Raw genomic sequence first — 19,669 nt, forward strand, 5'->3', positions numbered from 1 at the left:
TAGGTTTCTAAGCTTGGAGCAGGGTAACATGAGTATTCGAGATTATAGCATGCAGTTTAACTCCTTAGATAGATATGCTGCTACAGTTGTACCCGAAATGACCGATTGAGTGTGCAGGTTTGTGGGTGGATTGGGACCACACTTGATTAATGAATGTACTACAGTTGCTTTGAATCCGGGAATGGATATTGCTCGCATTCAGGACTATGCCCAAAACTTGAAGGATCGTAAGAGGCAGCAGTGGGTTTATCGAGAGAGGGATAGAGATCAGCATAAGAGGGCCTGGTCTGCAGGTGATTCAGGAGATTTTAGAGGTAGACCTAGGCCACAGTTCTCTAGATTCCATCTTATCTGGTAGCCAGTGCGGCACAATAGTTTTAGGGCCAGCGACGTGATCGGACCACTTATTCTGGTCAGGGTCAGAGTTCGCGGACATCAGGCCCGCAATTCAGAGGGGAGTTCAGTCAGATGAGGCCTCCGTTACCCCGTTGTGATCGATGTGGTAGGACTCATCCAGGGCAGTGTCGTCAGGGTTCTGATATGTGTTATACGTGTAGACAGCTGGGTCATATTATGCAATATTGTCCAACGAGAGACTGAGGTGGTATGGCACAATCGAAAGCATCTGCAGCGTCTTCTTCTTCTTCTTCTTCTTCTTCTTCTTCTTCAGTGCGCCCTCCTTGGTAGAGTATGTAGACATCGGCTGGTAGAGCCAAAGGCAGAGAGGGAGCATGTAGTTCAGGATGTTAGCAAAATCCCATATATGCACTATCGGGTCATCAGGACTTAAAGTCATCTCCAGATGTAGTTACAGGTATATTATCCGTCTTTTCCATTGATATGTATGCCTTGATAGATCCCGGTTCTACATTATCGTATATTTCCCCCTTCGTTGCTGGCAAGTGCAATAAAGAGCCTGAATTATTGCGTAAGCCATTTGAGGTATGTACGCCCGTGGGTGAACCTGTGATAGTTAGACGGGTATATCGAGATTGTGATATGATGATTCATGACCGCATAAGTTAGCTGATTTGCATGAACTGGAGATGGTCGATTTTGATATTATTAGGGGTATGGATTGGCTGGCTTCTTATTATGCTAATGTAGATTACTGGATGAAGATTGTTCATTTTAATTTTCCAGGCGAGCCTGTTATTGAATGGAAGGGTAATAGTACAGCGCCTAAAGGGAAGTTTATTTCTTACCTTAAGGTTCGGAAGATGATTGCAAAAGGGTATATTTATCATCTGCTGTGAGTGCAGGATGTAGAGGCGAAACCTCCTACTCTTCAATCGGTTCCTGTTGTCAATGAATTCCCCGATGTATTTCCTGATGAAGTTCCTGGTCTTCCTCTCGAAAGGGAAATTGACTTTGATATTGATGTATTTCCAGATACTCAACCTATATCTATTCCTCCGTATAGAATGGCCCCTGCTGAATTAAAAGAATTGAAACCTCAGTTAAAGGATCTTCTGGACAAGGGCTTCATTAGGCTCAGTACTTCTCCGTGGGGTGCACCAGTGCTGTTTGTTCGTAAGAAGGACGGTTCATTGAGAATGTGCATAGATTACCATCAGCTCAACAAAGTAACTATCAAAAATAAGTATCCCCTTCCCAGGATCGATGATTTATTTGATCAGTTACAGGGCGCAAAGTACTTTTCTAAGATCGATCTTCAGTCTGGGTATCACTAGTTGCGAGTCAGAGAGAAAGATATCCCGAAGACGGCTTTCCGGACCAGATATGACCATTATGAATTTCTTGTCATGTCCTTCGATCTCATTAATGCTCCAGCGGCTTTTATGGATTTAATGAATCAGGTCTTCAAGCCCTTTCTCGACATCTTCGTGATTGTGTTCATTGATGATATTCTGATATACTCTCGGTCAGAATCAGAGCACACAGATCATTTGCGAGTAGTATTCTAGACGCTTCAAGATCGTAAGTTGTATGCTAAATTCTCTAAGTGCGAGCTCTGGTTGAACTCGGTGGCTTTCCTTGGGCATATCATTTCAGATGAAGGTATCAAAGTGGATGGTCAGAAAATTGAGGCAGTAAGGAATTGGCCGAGGCCCACAACTCCTACAGAAGTTCGTAGTTTCTTGGGCTTAGCCGGATATTATCGGAGGTTTGTGGAGAATTTCTTTTCTATTGCCGCTCCCTTGATGAAGTTGATGCACGAAGCAGCTAAATTTCAGTGGTCAGATACTTGTGAGAAGAGTTTTCAGGAGTTAAAGAATCGACTAACATCAATGCCTGTTCTAGCACTTCCTGAAGGATCTAAGGGTTGTGTGGTATACTGTGACGCGTCCAGAGTTGGATTGGGATGTGTTTTAATGCAACATGGTAAGGTTATTGCATATGCTTCAAGGCAACTGAGAAAGCACGAGCAAAATTATCCGACTTATGATCTTGAGCTGGCCGCTGTGATATTTGCGCTGAAGATATGGCGTCATTATCTATAAAAGGTTCATGTTGATTTGTTTATAGATCACAAGAGCTTACAATATATATTCAAGCAGAAAGAGTTGAACCTGAGACAACGGAGGTGGCTTGAATTACTAAAGGACTATGATGTTGATATCCTATACCATCCCGACAAGGCAAATATCGTGGCTGATGCTTTGAGTCGCCAGTCCATGGGCATCCTAAAGCATGTGAGAGCTGATATGTTAGAGATGACCAAGGATCTATGTCGATTGGCCGGTTTGAATATGTGGCTACTTGACACAGGTGATGAGGGCGTCGTAGTTTAGAATGCCGCAGAGTCATCGTTAGTGGCCGAAGTAAAAGCACGGCAGTTTGAGGATCCCGAGTTAGTCAAAATTAAAGAAGGCATCCCTTTACAGAAGAAGCAATTATTCGAGCTATCAGATGATGGGATTCTTAAATATAGGGGACGATGGTGTGTACCTAATGTTGGGGAACTTCACAAGCAAGTTATGACAGTAATTCATCAATCCAGATACTCGATTCATCCTGGTTCCACTAAGATATACCACGATCTTCGGCAGTTATATTGGTGGAATGATATGAAGAAGGATATTGCTACGTTCGTAGCTCAGTGTCCAAATTGTCAGCAGATTAAAGTTGAACATCAGAAACCTGGTGGGTTACTGCAGAACATCGAGATCCCAATATGGAAATGGGAGGCTATTAATATGGACTTCATTACAGGGTTTCCTAGTTCTCGTCGGAAGTTCGATTCTATCTGGGTCATTGTGGATAGGCTCACAAAGTCAGCTCACTTTTTACCTGTCAGAACTACGATTATACCAGATTGTATATCAAGGAAATAGTTCGATTGCATAGAGTCCCGATTTATATTATATCTGACAGAGGTGCGCAGTTCACAGCTAATTTCTGGAGGTCCTTTCAAAAGGGCTTGGGCACTCATATTAGTCTCAGCATAGCTTTCCATCCACAAACAGACGGGCAGGACGAGCGCACTATTCAGACGCTCGAGGATATGTTACGAGCCTGTGTTCTAGATTTCAAGGGAAGCTGGGAAGATCATCTGCCACTTATCGAGTTCGCCTAAAATAATAGCTATCACTCTAGCATTCAGATGGCACCATATGAAGCTTTATACGGGTGAAAGTTTAGGTCCCCTATTGGTTGGTTTGATGTCGGTGAGACAAAGTTGTTAGGACCCGAGTTGGTGCAGCAGGCCGTAGAAAAGGTGAAGTTGATCCAAGAAAGGTTGTTGACAGCTCAGAGTCGACAGAAGTCATATTCAGATAATCGGCGTCGAGATTTAAAGTTTGTTGTGGGAGACTGGGTGTTCTTGAAAGTATCGCCTATGAAGGGAGTAATGAGATTTGGCAAGAAGGGAAAGCTTAGCCCCAGGTATGTCGGGCTGTATCAGATCGTGCAGAGAATTGGCCAGGTAGCTTATAAACTTAACTTGCCACCAGAACTAGAAACGGTCCATCCGGTATTCTATGCTTCATAAATGCATAGGCGATCCTTCTAGCATCACTCCTATTGAGGATATTTAGGTTAATGAGGGCCTTTCATATAAGGAGGTCCCTGTCGCCATCCTAGATCGTCAAGTCCGTAAGTTGAGAATCAAAGAGGTAGCTTCATCAAAGTACTTTGGCGGAATAATAATGTGGAGGAGATGACATGGGAGCCAGAAGAAGATATGAAAGCTCGATACCCTCATTTGTTTCAGTCCTCAGGTTTATAGTGATATTTGTGCGATACGATACCTCTCTTCCTATCTCTATCTATTGAACTTACACCATATAATTATGTTAGGTACTATTGCTGAGTCTGATGAGGCGAATACATTCCGGACCGCAGTAGATGATAATTGAGGTGAGTTATGGCTAACTTATTTTGATTTCTGCATAGTTAGATGGTCGTGTGAGGCCAAATTGATAATTATCATGTTGTTGTGTACACCTGTGTAGCTTTAGATATTAGTTTGTAATGTTTGGCAGGTTTTGGACAGTCCTGTTTACAGAGGAAACTCTGCCAAAAATTTTAGAAATCCTAGTAGTCAGGATATCCCTCCACATTCGAGGACGAATGTTCTTAAGAGGGGGAGGATGTTACATCTCGTGTTTTCATGCGTCATCGTATCATAAGATGGATAATATGCTAAGAAGGTAATTCCCTGAGGTATTTAAATAATATGATAGTCGTATGTTAAGTTTTGAAGTCAAACGGATTATAATACGGAAGTCGACAAAGGTCGCCGCAAGTTATGTTTATAAAATTGCTGAAATTTAGGGTCAGATGTCGCACGGCTTTTCTCTCAATCTACTTGGAGTTACGGGGTGATTCATACACCAAATTGAAGGTCTATGAGTCTAGTTTCTATCGCATTTAACCGTTCGTCGATACGACCTCAGAGTAGAGAGATATTCGCATTTCCGTTGGAGGGTGCGAGCTACCGCGAGGCCAAGAGAGGCCTGGTCGGTGGACAGCTTTCCCAAACTTATAAAATCACCCCCAAATGAATTGAACCTTCATTTCTTTAACCTTTCAAACCCTAAACAGCCCTTGAATACACTCAAACAATTCTCCATGAATCAAGACTAAACCCAAAAGCTAATCAAGTCCTTTTATCCTAGGGAATCCTGTGGTACTCGTAGAATCGTCATTTCTTCATCGTCTCGCCTTTCGAAAAAAATCTTCAACTTGAAGCAACTTATATTATGGAATGATTCTTGAAAATTAAGGTATTTTTTACCCTTCTCATAATCTCCTTAAGCTTTTACAAGTGTTTAAACATAGAAATTGAAGAAAAAATTCCATAGAACAAGTTCTTATAAATCCTTAAGAACTTTTATGATCATGGCTAGTTGTGTTGGCTGTTTTACACGGTTTAAGAGTATGAATTGAATCTATGAGGATGTTGAATGAATTATGATGAGGATTAGGAGTATAAAAGTAGAAAATGGTAGCGTTCTATGGGGAAATTGAACTAATAAGAAGCCTACGAACTCATGCCCACAAGTTGCTCGGTTAAATGTTCGAATGAAGGTTCTTATAAGTTATGAACCCGGAACTGATCCCAAATTGTTCATACACTGTAGTTAGCCATTTGTAAGGTGTCCACGGACTCGGGAAACGTATATAGCTTCATCGACAAGGTATGTAGGGCTTTGTTTCCTCTTTATGGCATGACTAGAACTCGACGAACTTTCCGTTAAAACATTTATGATAAATATGAGATGAACACGCCTCTTCGTGATTAAACTAAGTTCTGCCCTATATGTATGATTTATCTCAAGCACCTTTCATGCTTCCATATCTCTTGTAGCCATCAATTGAAATGTTTCCGCTAAACTTGAATTGACCATATACTATCCGATTGAGTTGAACTCTTCTTTATGTGTAAGTCATGTCAAATATCTTACATATTCTCCGTTTCTATTGTCTCTTGAATTTAAGAATGGAGGACGTAGCGACAAAAACGATAGTCGGAGGATAACGACGATAGGTCACTTCGACTCCTTCTATGATATCCCTTTTGAGGTCGGTCTTGCACTGCACTTATATATATGTATTTATTTTCATTACCGCGCCGTGCTATAGTTGGTCCGGCAGGCACGTAGATGTGCACCTAGATGTATTTCTTTCATTACCGCATCGTGTCATAGACGGCTGGGCAGGCATGTAGTTGTGCATACCACTGATCAGTTGGGCAGATATTTACCGTGACCTTATGGCCGGGCAGTTATGATGAGCTCACCCCAAAGAGGGATTTATTATTATATGATATTGTATATGCCTCCACAGTGAGGAATAGTTTTACTTTCATGCATTTATAGTCATGTTGTATTCTCTGGATGCCTGCAGTGGCCTTATTCTGAGTTCAGGTTGTTTCTGCACCTCTTTCTTATGTTATTACATTCGTTATGCTTATGCTTACCGCCTTAAATACTCGGTACATATTTTGTACTGACGCCCCTTTTGTGCACTGTGTTCATGCCTACAGGTATAGATAGGCAGGCCAACGCACCTCCTCAGTAAGATACCGAGATCAGCTATTGGGTGTCGCACTCCACTTCTCCGAAGTTGTTGGTTCTGAGTCTTTAGGTACAACTGCATAAGTGTATATATGGTTTTGGGTATGGTGGGGCCTGATGTGCCGTGAAATTACGGGATATTAGATGCTAATTTCTTAAGCTTTTGTAACTCTTCAAGCACTTTTGGTGTTACTTTTCGTGTATTTATGTCGTTTTGTAGGATAAGATGTCCGGAGAGCATAACAGAGCAAAATGGACCAAAATGGAGCAAAATAGAGCAAAACAAACCAAAATAGAAGAAGCGTGACCTGCGAGTCGCAGGTCATACATGCGAGTCGCATGTTCTGCAGCAAGTTTATACAGAGATTTTGGAAATTTGAAGAAATTGGATGCAGCATCTGCGAGCATCACCTGCGAGACGCAGGTACCACCTGCGAGACGCATCCATGACCGCATGTGCTGCAAGTCATCTCTGTACATTGCAAGACCTGCGAGAGTTTTGTACAACCTGCGAACCGCAGGTTGAACATGCGATACAACCTGCGAGACGCACGTTGCGCACGCAGGTGTATTTTTGTATAATATTGGTGCTCTATTCAGTTTTATGTGATTTAGAAGTGATCGGAAGAAACCAAGTGAAAACAAAGTCAAAAAGAGGCCAAACTGGACAGTTTTGCAAAACTGGACAGTTTTGCAAAAACGGGACAGATTTGCAAAACTGAAACTTTGGGGTTTATTTTGTCATATTTTGACTTGGGAAATTGGAGGAGCTACAAAAAAGAGACTTGGGGCATATCATTAGCATCTTTGGCCATTTTCATCAAGCTTGGAGAGCTAGGTTTTTGCATTCACACTTGGGGATTGAAGATTTGAAGATTTGAAGATTTGAAGATCTTGATAAGAAATTTCTTAATCCTTTACTCATTTCTTCTTTTCCTTGCTATGTATTGATTATCTAAGTGTGTAGGTTTCTATTCCATTACTTGAATCTTGTTTATGAAAATATTCTTGATTAAAGTTTGGTTTGAAACTCTTGTTTTACTTATGTATTGAATGATTTTATTCCTAATGAAGTGGGTTATTGTTTCTTTAATTAATCTCGTTCTTGAATGTTTCCAAAGGGATTAGCTAACCCTAGGACTCACCCATTTAATTTGATTTGAGCTCGAGAGGAAAGTCAATTTGGGAAAGATTAGTTAACGAGGATTTGAGGCATAACCCTCGTCTAATGACTTGAGCTCGAGAGGAAAGTCACTTGGGATTATATTGATTGTGCCTAATATCACACTTTAAGGCTTGAGAAAGCTTAAAGTGAAATTCATTGATTTGGTTGAGAAACTTTCAATGAGATTTTAGAAATCATAATCTATCAACATAACCTCGTTCTTAGTTGTAATATCGTAAAATACGTTGGATCGTTACTTGAGTGTAATCTCCTATTATCCATGCTTGTGGCCATTGATCATTTTACTTGCTTTCTAGATTAGTTTACATTTCCGCATTAGTTATAATTTTCTCAAAAACCAAAATATTATCTATCGTTTGGCTTAGCCTAGTAAGTGAAAGTTTCTTACTTTCTTAATCGCCTAGTATATTGTTCCATGTGGGATCGACCCCGACTCATAGTTGGGTAAATTATATTGCATGCGACCGTGTACACTTTCTCTTTGAGGAGTGGATTTGGACATTATCAGGGCTCTGTCCCGACCAGTAGACGTCGTACAGTACTCTTAGAGGCTTGCAGACTAGCAGTTAGTGTATATATGTTTTGTCTGGCCTTACCGCCCTTCTGGATAGTCGATGTCACTTTCGTTATGGCCTTGTCGGCCTTGCATATATATATATAAGTTGTAGGGCTTCTTCTGTTTGAGTGGTTGCCATATTTAGTCCTTACTATTGTCATTTAGTGGCCTTGTCGGCCCAATGTTCATGTCTCAGGTTACAGATGTACTCATGGTTGGTTCGCTCGGGCCTTCGGATCTTTGGGTACCGGCCACACCCCACAAGGTTGGGGTGTGATATCTTTGTTGTGAGAAAATGATATGATTCTCATTGGCTCAAGTGCATTTATAGAGCCTATGATTCGTAGTGGAGCTCAACTTAGAGTCTATGATCTTCATTGGAGCTTATTCACCACATTTAGAGCGTTTCAAAGGGCCTCAAGTGTGTATTTCCACACTACACACTTGATGATGATCAATGATGAGAGCCAAGTCTCTACAAGCTTCATCGAGGTCCTTGCCCGCAAGACTTGGAAGATAGCTTGGAGAGCTATTTGCGCAAAGGGCTATTTGTGCAAGTGGCTACTTTGCGCAAGGAGGGTTATGCTTGCACGAAGGCCATGCATGCAAGGTCCATTAGAGGGACATCTATGCAAGGAGGGACGTGTTTGGCCATTGAAGGCCAATCATTGAATTGAAGACTACACTAAGAAGACTAGCCAAACAAGGCTTTTACTTCATTAAGGTTAGTATTCCAATTGCCTGTTAGTCTTCTTGGCTTGGCTTGTATATATAGCTTGTCTTTCATTTGATTAGGGAGATTGGATGAATTATGTATTGAATACTCTAAGGAGTGATAGTTTGTTTGGCTTAATAGCCTTTAGGATTTAGGATAGTTAATGGTGGATTCCATTGTTGGTTTTGAACCGATTTCCATTGATTTCATCAAGAGTTTTCATTTGTGGATTTCATTTGAATATCTCTTGCCTTGATTTCAAATATCTCAGGTTCTATTGATTGAATCCAATTGGACGGGTCTAAGTTTCATATACTTAGGTTTGTCCATAAATTCATTATCATTAGGGTCTAGCTTTTATCTTCTATTTCTCATCCCCTTTTCTTCAATTCTCATCCCCTTTTCTTCAATTCTCATCCCAATTTCATGTTATCCTTTAATTCCGCGTTTTTGTGATTGATTTGGTGTTTCCCCCAAATCGATTCGTATCAGAAAAGTTTGTCAGTTCATGCATAGTCCCATTATAAATCCTTTGGGAAGCACTCAAGCGAATTTGTCGCAACTTGAAGCAGACTCAACACCACACCTTTCATATCCCTCGCTCATCCAATCTATGTCTTCAAGCCTTCATTGACTTAGATTGGGCTAGGCCTTGGACGTTCACATGTAGACGAGTGAATTTGTTATACTAATGTTGCTCTCATTTCATGATCGTCAAAGAAACAACGCATTGTGGCATGGTCGTCAACTGAATCGGAATATAAAGCTTTAGCGGATGTAGCCAAATTAACTTGGGTGCAATCTTTGCTATATGAACTTGGTGTGGCTCTTCACCGCGCTCCTATTTTGTGGTGTGACAACATTGGTCTCTGTCAATCCCGTCTTTCATGCCCCCACGACGTATGTTAAGATTGATTTTCACTTTGTTCGGACAAGGTGGCTAATAAGGATTTGCTTAGTTCAGTTTTTATCCTCCAAAGATCAAATAGCAGATGTGTTTAACAAACCTCTATCATCTTTCTGATTTGAATTCCTACGGTCCAAGCTGAATTTGTCTTCTTCACCTTCCGCTTGCAAGGGGAGTATTGAAGCATATCCATCTGAGAAATCTAAGAAGGGATAGGCTAGAATAATAATACTTCTATTGTATTTAAATTTAACTAAAACTCTTTGGGCTCAATCTCTAGCTAGGCATCTTATATACATATATACTGTTTAGAGACTATACAATTAACGTAATGAAGAACAATCAGTTAGCCTAGTCGTTACTCTCTATTACGTTCTTTATGTTTTTACACTTAGGAAACAGTGTTTTGACATAAGAAATTTAATTAATAGTGTGCTCATTTTAATAACTTAAGATTTTAGATGAAATAACAGATTTCGATATTATATCAGAACAAACAAAATTTCATGAATTCACATGTAGTGTTTGAAAAAAATCCAGTCCCACACATAAGGGAGCGTGTGAAGAAGACTCCCTTTTTTCATTTTATATTGAGGGTCAGCGATGGAGTTAAGTGGACGGAGATTCAATGATCCCCTGAGAAATTATACTACACAAATAGGGTAAAATGAAGAATTTTAGTTAAATATAAATTATGAATTTCTTTGATATAAATAAAAAGTCTAATTAAGTGGTAAACAGATATGTTTAAATCTCAAGTGTGCCATTCTATTATTTTTTGAATTCTTGTATAAATTTTGGCTCAACCAATAGCGACGATACTTCTCTGGGTATCAAATTTAAGGGAAAAGAAAAGACTTTTGGCACACAGAGAAAATATCCTTAAAACTTCTGGTCATAAGAAGGTTTTTATATTTCTATGACTTTTAGAATATGTTCTAAAGATAAAATAAAAAATTTAAAGTTAAAAGATTTTAAATAAAGTTTTTGTTTTCTCAACATACTATTGGAAGTCCTTGACTAGCAAAGAAATAATAAGGGGAAATTTTTTTACCCCTACACTTCAATTTGTCGGTTTTACTTTTTTTCTTTTTTAGTCCGTTTATTAAAGGATGTCTTTTTCCTGTTTTAGTAACTCTTGAATTTCAACTTTTTAAATGTCATGCTTAAGACCACAAAATTAAAGAACATTTTAGTACATACATATCTTTAATTTAAGTCCACAAGATCTTAAAGTAATCTGTTAAACTTTGTATCAAGTCAAAACTACACAAACAAATTACAACGGCGGGAATATATGTATTTTGTCCTTTTCTGGTTTAAGTAAGTCCCAGAGTTGTATATTTATAGCAGCCCACGTTATAAACAGGATTTCATGACAACTTGATCAAGGAAATATCTTAACTGGGATGAGACGAGGTTGGTGGCCAGATAGCTGACGATGTCACGATAGCAATTGATGTTTCTTTGCGTACGTGTTGCTGGAGTAAATAATAAAAGAAAAATGAAGTCATTTAGACATTGACAAGTTGGTTTAGAGAAAGACCCGAGTATAGAAACAAATTTAGACGTCAACTCTTGTCCCCTCATAAAATCTAGTTAGAATTGTAGTTCCGCTCCCTAATTTTTGTTTATCCTTTTGAGCTTTGTTGTTTATTTTTTGGTCAATAGATGGACCACGAGGTACGTCTGAGCATTATTTCTTCATTTTTCATTTCATACTCAACTTACTAGGTTTTGACCATAAACATTCCATCAATATGATCCAGGAAACATCCAATAGGATTTATATATTATTTAACGAGTAAATGCCACTTAACCCCTTTAATCCTTTAGATTGGGAAATAATATCCACTTCATCTTTCGAATGAGCTGATAAACCCCCTTGATCATAAAATAAAACAACAACTAAATTGAGTTGGATCGTCGCATGTTATTTTAACATGTCAAAAATGACCTTCAATTATGTTCATGTTATAAAATAATAAAGCAAGAACAATAATATTTGTAGACAAAGAGAGAAGAGAGGAATTCTTTTATTTCTCTTGTTAGGGATTTAAATACAATGAAGAGAACCTCTCTATTTATAAGGGAAAAGTAGCTTGGTCCCAAAGTCACAAACCCTAAATTTTCTCCTAAAGATAGACATCCACAATAATAAATAATATTTATAACACTCCCCCTTGGATGTCTATTTGAAAGATAATGTGCCTCGTTAAAACCTTACTAGAAAAAACCTAGTGGGAAAAAATCTAGTGAAGGAACAAGAGTACACGTTTCTAATAATAAGCCATTTGGTTGCCTCATTAAAAACCTTACAAGGAAAAACCCAGTAGGACAAAAACCTTGAAAGGAAAAAAGAGTACAACGCGTATTAACTCCCCATAATGAGAACTTCAATAAAAAAAAACTTGAATCTTCACATTTCAATCTTGTGCACCATCTTCTCGAAAGTTGCAGTTGGTAGAGACTTGGTGAATCAATCAGTCATATTATCGCTCGAACAAATCTCTTGCATGTTCATATCACCATTCTTCTGGAGCTCGTGTGTGAAGAACGACTTTGGTGAAATATGCTTTGTCCTTTTATGAATTCACTCTTTAGTTCACTACAACACAAGGCATATATTGCTACAAAATACGTTGTAGCTAATTATGAAATTTTCCGTGGCTAAACACTTTAGAGACAATTTTTTTTCCATAGCATTCGTAGCAAAATGTAGCGTAGCTAAAAGTTAGCTACAAACTTTACATGGTTCGTGGTTAAGGACTTATACTTATTGCTACAAAAAAAATCTTTTGTAGCTACCATGGTAGAAAATTCTTGCCACGAAAAATATACTTATAGCAAGTGATTTTATTCTTTTGCCACGACGAACAAAATTTGTAGCTATCTTCATATTGTAGCCAAAAGCTGTTGTATCGTAGCAAAATATTTAATTTATGTGCTACGCAAGCACAAATTTTATGGCTAATTCTATAGCTTAGTCTCGTGGCAATAATACTCATGTTTAGTCACGAATTAAAAAAATCCATAGCTATGAATTAAAGTGCTCGCCACAAATATTTTCTTATGTAGCTAAGAATCCAAACCTTTAGCCATGAAATAAATAGCTTTATAGCTAAAAAGAATTTTTATACGGAAAGTGAAAATCCTTAGCCATGTTCTTGATACGTGGCAATTATAGGAGTATATATGTCTAGCTACGAATTCAAAAACTCATAGCTAAACTTCCATACTTTTTTGTCACGGGGGATAAATTGTAGCAAAATATTTTCTTCATTTGCTATGGAAATAAAAATGTGTGTCCATGTTCTCATTTGCGTGGCAATTATATTTATGTTTAGCTACGAATTCAAAAATTTCATAGCTACTAATTAAAAAATTTACCACAATTATTGTTAGCCATGATAATTGTAGCTGAGAATTCATATTTGGCATAAAATATATAAACAATTATAGCAGAATGTCCTTAATTATGTAATAAAAGCAATATATTAGAAAATAGACTTAATAAAGGTTCAGCAATATTATTTAAAATAGTGAAACATCATTCTACTCAAACATATCGATATATTTACAAGAAAAAAGAATGATTATTCATGTTCCCGTCGATTTTGATGCTTTCATCACTCATCCAAAAGCTGCAACAACAATTGAAAAAACAAATAAGAAAATGTTACACTAAAGTATTTTCGTTCAAAAATTAAACTTTATTTGTTTATATGAATATTTTTCTAGAAAAATCACATATTACTAGATTAATAATAAGAAAATATAAATAAATTACTTACTGTTGGATTTGCGTCATTTGATTGTTGACCTTGAGTTGCAAGCATAATTTGAATTATAAAATAATTCTAAGATACATAAAATTATATAAAAACTAAACATACAATTCAAGAACAAAAGTTAATACTATGTATTAACAAAATTGTGCATTGGACAAGAAGTAAAAAACAAAATATACAAGAACGAGAATATTACCTCTTCCTGATCAGCAACTCCATGCCCATGGCTAAACAAAAAATCTGTCCACGTTTCCTAACCCATGTGGGTCGTAAAAGATGAAACAAGTTTTTGGGTACAAATATTCATAGGCAGGCGTATTCAATTCTGGATCATAAAAGAGATTAGTTGAAGTTGAGGCTAAAAGGCCTAGTTATGGAGTCGAGAAATTTGAAGATTGGTGATGGCACCTTTCTTTTTCTTTCTTTTGAGTGATTAGTTTTTTAGGGTTTCGTCTCTTTAATAGGAAAAGAAAGCTTTGTTTAGGCATAAAATAATTAGAGGGAAATAATTTGGAGGGAACTATTTTTATCTTTGTTTTTGTGTTGTTAATTTAGTGTTCTTTTCAAAGTTAGGCACAACTTTTTTTTATTTTTTATTATTATTAATTTCAGAATTTAAAGGGGAACTGTTATGAATTCATCATGTTTCCCTCCTAAATCTTAATAATTAGAACAATAAAAAAAAGTTAGCTAAAAATTTTCTTAATAAAAATACATTGTAATTTGATGTAAACTAATTAAATTTATCCGTTTTAGTTTATAATTTATTAATCATAGAACATTGTTTGGAGTTAACACTTATTACTTTGATATAATTACTTAATCATTGGTTACATCTAACCATTATTTATTCAACTTTTACTTTACAAGTAAGATTTATTCTAATCAAACGGTAAATACCTATAATTACACTAAAATATATTGTTCCGATAGAATAGGTTCGAGTTAAATAACAATTCTCGAAGCACTTGATCGAGATGAAGCTTGATTTGGATTAGTAAAGATGATTTTGTTTAAATTCGATATTAATAATTAATCAAATTTAATTAGATATAACCTCCTATTTATTTAAATTATTTGAAACTTACAATTAAGAGCTTGTAAAATTGAATCGAATAGAAAGATGAAGACCTCTGACTACACTAGCTCGATAAAGGTATCATTCGATAGAAGAGGTCCGAGTCATGGGGCATATACTATTTATTTCTCATGTTGTGTGATTTTATCATAAAATTGCCTCTTTAATTTACTTTGTGCACTAATTCTATGAATTGGTCTTCAATTTAGATACTGATTTAATCGAAAATTTATTTTAGCTAAAATCATTTACACCCCCAACTTTGCTTTAAAAATTAAACTACTCCTCAATTTTGAACAATAAACATTCTCCCTCCTTATCCAAAACATTTTACTCTTGACATTTTCACTTGTATAAATAGATAAGAGTTTGATTATTATTAATAAAATTAGATAAGAGTTTGATTATTATTAATAAAATTATCTTTTTATTCTGCTCATTTATTTCATTATAAAACGTTACTAACTTATATCCTCAATCAGTGTTTCTCACTTTTCTTCTTTGGTCTGAAAATAACATTTATTTTTCTCATAGAAAATTTGATACATGGATTAAAAAAAAAAAAAAAAACCTAGTTTTTTAAAGAAGTAAAAAAAAGATAAAAGTTTGATAATGTAAGGGTATTTAGAAAGGTCAATCATGAGTGTGTGTGTGTGTGTGTGGGGGGGGGGGGGGGAGGGGGGATTGTCTATTGTTCAAAATTGAGGGGGAGTTTGATTTTTAAAGCAAAGTTGGGTGATGTAATTTTTATTAAACCTTAATAGTACAAGTACAATAATCCTAGAAAATCTAATGTTATTTTGGTATTACATGCAATAGGCATGTATATACATGATTCAATTAATTCTTTTCTCTATTGTCTATATAGATAGACGAATTTTGGTTGTCAATAATGAAATATTTTTTAAATTATATCTTGAAATTTATTTACAACATAAATAGATAATTTTTTAGAAATTTATTATAAAATATATTCTCATTTTTATATTACTTGCATTAAATATATTTGTAAATTTGTTATTACTTATTATTTTCACTTGTATAATAGATAAGAGTTTTATTATTATTATTATTATTATTATTATTATTATTATTATTATTATTATTATTATTATTATTATTATTATTATTAAAACTAGTAAAAAAAAAAAAGTTTTTTAGGGTAAAATAGGCATTTAGAAAGTTCAATTTTATTTCATTATAAAACCGTCACTAATTATATACTCAATCTGGAAAATCTCTCTCTCTCTCTATATATATATATTTCAATTCTTTCTTTTCTCTATTGTCTAAATAGATATTTATTTTTCTCAATAGAAAATTTTCTAAATCATAGATTAAAAAAACTAGTTTTTTAAAATTTATTAAAATATATTCTCATTTTTAAAAAAGATAAAAGTTGATAAAGTAAAGATAAAATAGGTTTTATTATTATTATTATTATTATGTAGAAATACTCAATCGGTATTTCTCGATTTTTTTTTCAATTGTTTGAAAATAATATTTATTTTCTCATAGGAAGGCTTTTTAAAGAAGTAAAAAAGAAAAAAAAAAAAAAGTTGATGGTGCATTTAGTGGTTTTTTTTGGGGGGGGGGGGGGGGTTGGGGTGAGGAATGTCTATTGTTCAAAGTTGAGGGGGAGTTTGATTTTTAAAACAAAGCTGGATAACGTAATTTTATTAAGTTCATTAATATTATAAGTAGAATAATCTCGAAAAATCTAATGTTATTTTTTATAATTGTTATTTTGGTATTATATGCAGTAGGCATGTATATATATATATATATGCATGTTTCAATTATTTCTTTTCTCTATTGTCTATATAGATAGACAAATTTTGATTGTCAATAATGAAATATTTTCTAAATTATAACTAGAAATTTATTTACAACATAAATAGACAATTTTTTAGAAATTTATTATAAAATATATTCCTATTTTTATATTAGCTGCATTAAATATGTTTGCAAAGCTGTTATTACTTTATTATTTTCACTTGCATAAATAGATAAGAGTTTGATTATTATTACTAAAATTGTCTTTTCATTCTGCTCATTTATTTCATTATAAAACGTCACTAACTTATATACTCAATCAGTATTTCTCATTTTTCTTTTTTTGGTCTGAAATAATATTTATTTTTCTCATAGAAAATTTGATACATAGATTAAAAACACCAGTTTTTTAAATAAGTAAAAAAAAGATAAAGGTTAATAATGTAAGGGTAAAATAGGCATTTAGAAAGTTCAATTAGGAGTCGGGGGAGAGAAATGTCTTTTGTTCAAAGTTGAGTCGGGGGATAGAAATGTCTATTGTTCAAAGTTGAGACGGGGGATAGGAATGTCTATTGTTCAAAGTTGAGTCGGGGGATAGGAATGTCTATTGTTCAAAGTTGAGGGGGAGTTTGATTTTCAAAGCAAAATTGAGTGACGTAAATGATTTTTCACCCTTTAATTTTATGATATCATGTAAGAACTTGTTTATGCTAGCAATTATACCTATCAAAATGTAGAAAACTCTCCACATATACATACATATTTCTATAACTATTCATCTAGCTATTCAAAATTGTTACAACTAATTTGTTGTGATTGTATTAATACTATTTTTATTGTACTTCAATTTCACAAAAAAAATATTTAATATAGCTAAAAGATTACCATTGCAGCAACAAATTTGAATTCGTGATAAAAAATAATAATTAGCTATGAATTTTAGCATAATAATAAATCTGTGGCTATATCATTTCACCATGAAAATAATTGTAGCTATTAAGTCAATTATTGTCACAACTTTTTAGTACTTGAAGCAAACATATTTATTTAGTTATAATATTTTATTTTAAATAATTTTTCGTGAATAAAAGGTCACTATTGCTATAGTAAGTTTAGCTTGTGACAAAAGTTAATAATTAGCTACGAAATTTTGTTACAGCTCCATAAAGGTATTGCTCAATAGAAGAGGTCCTAGTCATGGAGCATATTATAATTATTTCTCATGTGTGATTTTACTATAAAAATTGTCTCTTTAATTTAATTTCTGCACTTTTATGAATTTGTGTCTTCAATTTATATACTGATTTAATGCATATTTGATTTTATGATAATATAAAAAGAACTTTCTTATGCAAATAATTATACCTACCAGAATGTAAATTATAAGAAAGCACATGTACACGTGCATATTTCTATAACTATTCATCTAAGTATATATATTTGTTACAACTAGTTATGTGATTATATTATTACTATATTTATGGTAATTTTTATTGTAAGAAAATTTAATGTGGCCAAAGATTACTATTGCTATAACAAATTTCAACTCGTGATAAAAAATAATGATTAGCTACGAATTTTATCACAAAAATAAATTTGTGACTATATTATTTCATCATGACAAATAATTGTAGCTACTAAGTCAACTATTACCATAACTTTTTGTACCCGAAGCAAAAATATTTATTTAACTAAAATATTTTGTTTTAAATAATTTTTTGTGGCTAAAAGATTACCATTGTTATAGTAAGTTTAACTTGTGACAAAAGTTAATAATTAGCTACGAAATTTTGTTATAGCAAAAAAAATTGTGGCTATAATGTTTAACTATTGCCACAACTTTTTATAACTTGAAGCAAAAATATTAATTTAGCTACAACAATTTATTTCAAATGATTTATTGTAGCTACAAGGTTACTATTGCTACAGTAAGTTTCAACTCGTGGTAAAAATTATTAATTAGCTATGGAATTTTGTTATAAGAATAATTTGTGACTATATTATTTAACTATTGCCACAAATTTTTATAACTTGAAGCAAAAATATTTCTTTAGCTACAACATTTTGTTTCAAATCATTTATTGTGGCTAAAAAGTTACTATTGCTACAGTAATTTTCATTGCGTGGCAAAAACTTATTATCAGCTACAAAATTTTATTGTAGCAATAAAATTGTAGCTATTTAGGTTATTATTGCCACGATTGTTAGCAATTATAACAAAAATAAGGAATTAGCTTTGCCAATTTGATTTTCGTGGCTAAGAAATTTTACGAATTTATAAATAGCTACGGAATTTAAAATTTTGTGGCTATTGCTAGGTAATAGCTACGCTTTTTAAATTCATAGCTTAAATTTCGTAGCTATAGGTACACTGTGTTGTAGTGTCTTTAAAAAGAGACGTGTCATTTTCTAATTTGTGCCACGTTTTAATTTAAAATAATTAAAATCCACCCAAGTTTTAAAACCCAAACCCGTACTGGCCGACCTGTTTTCACTTTGTAGAACACCGGTAAAACAAATTTCAAAGACTCAACGCCTCTACATTCCATTATCTTCACCAGCCCATCCAAACAAGCAGTAAACGAAGCATAATTCTCAGAAAATATAATTATCACGAATTTCGACTCTTCAATTGCTTTCAAATGCTCCTCTGGAATTGATTTTCCTTTCTTTAGACTACGATCATCTTTAAAAGTGGTGATTTCTTTCTTTTTCAAAGCTTTGCACAGATGACTAACGAAAGATGGACCTACATCTGTCTCGTTGAAGCTTATATAGGCATCAAAACTGAGGTGTGTTTGGATAGAATGGATGATGAAGAAGAAAAAGATGTCATTTGTTGGTTTGATAGTTGAAAACTCACCGGAAAATCAAGAAATGTAGAGTCACCTAGATCCTACTAATGTCCCTGTTCTGTTATAAGTTGGAGGTGAAAACGGGTCAGCCAGTACTGGTTTGGGTTTTAAAACTTGGGTGGATTTTAATTATTTTGAATTAAAACGTGGCACCAATTAGAAAATGACACGTCTCTTTTTAAAGAGTCAAATTTTTTCTGTTAGTTTGAGGGGTATTTTTGAGCCAAAAACAAACCTTAAGGATATTTTTAGACCCAAAGACGAAAGGAAAATATTTATGAGTCTTTTCCCATAGGTTAGGGGTATTTATAAACCTTTTC

At 34.6% G+C, this 19,669-nt stretch overlaps 1 long non-coding RNA gene across 1 annotated transcript; it reads right to left on the reverse strand.

The window, feature by feature from the left end:
• Window positions 1-13,359: 13,359 nt before the first annotated feature.
• Window positions 13,360-14,146, reverse strand: LOC132044916 (uncharacterized). The gene is made up of 2 exons (XR_009412305.1): window positions 13,644-14,146; window positions 13,360-13,493 (listed from the first exon to the last, which is right to left on the reverse strand). It is a non-coding gene; the product is annotated as an uncharacterized LOC132044916 (long non-coding RNA).
• Between the last annotated feature and the right edge of the window lie 5,523 nt (window positions 14,147-19,669).

The sequence above is a fragment of the Lycium ferocissimum genome, unplaced genomic scaffold, assembly GCF_029784015.1.
Source record: "Lycium ferocissimum isolate CSIRO_LF1 unplaced genomic scaffold, AGI_CSIRO_Lferr_CH_V1 ctg5437, whole genome shotgun sequence".
NCBI classification, from domain to species: domain Eukaryota; kingdom Viridiplantae; phylum Streptophyta; class Magnoliopsida; order Solanales; family Solanaceae; genus Lycium; species Lycium ferocissimum.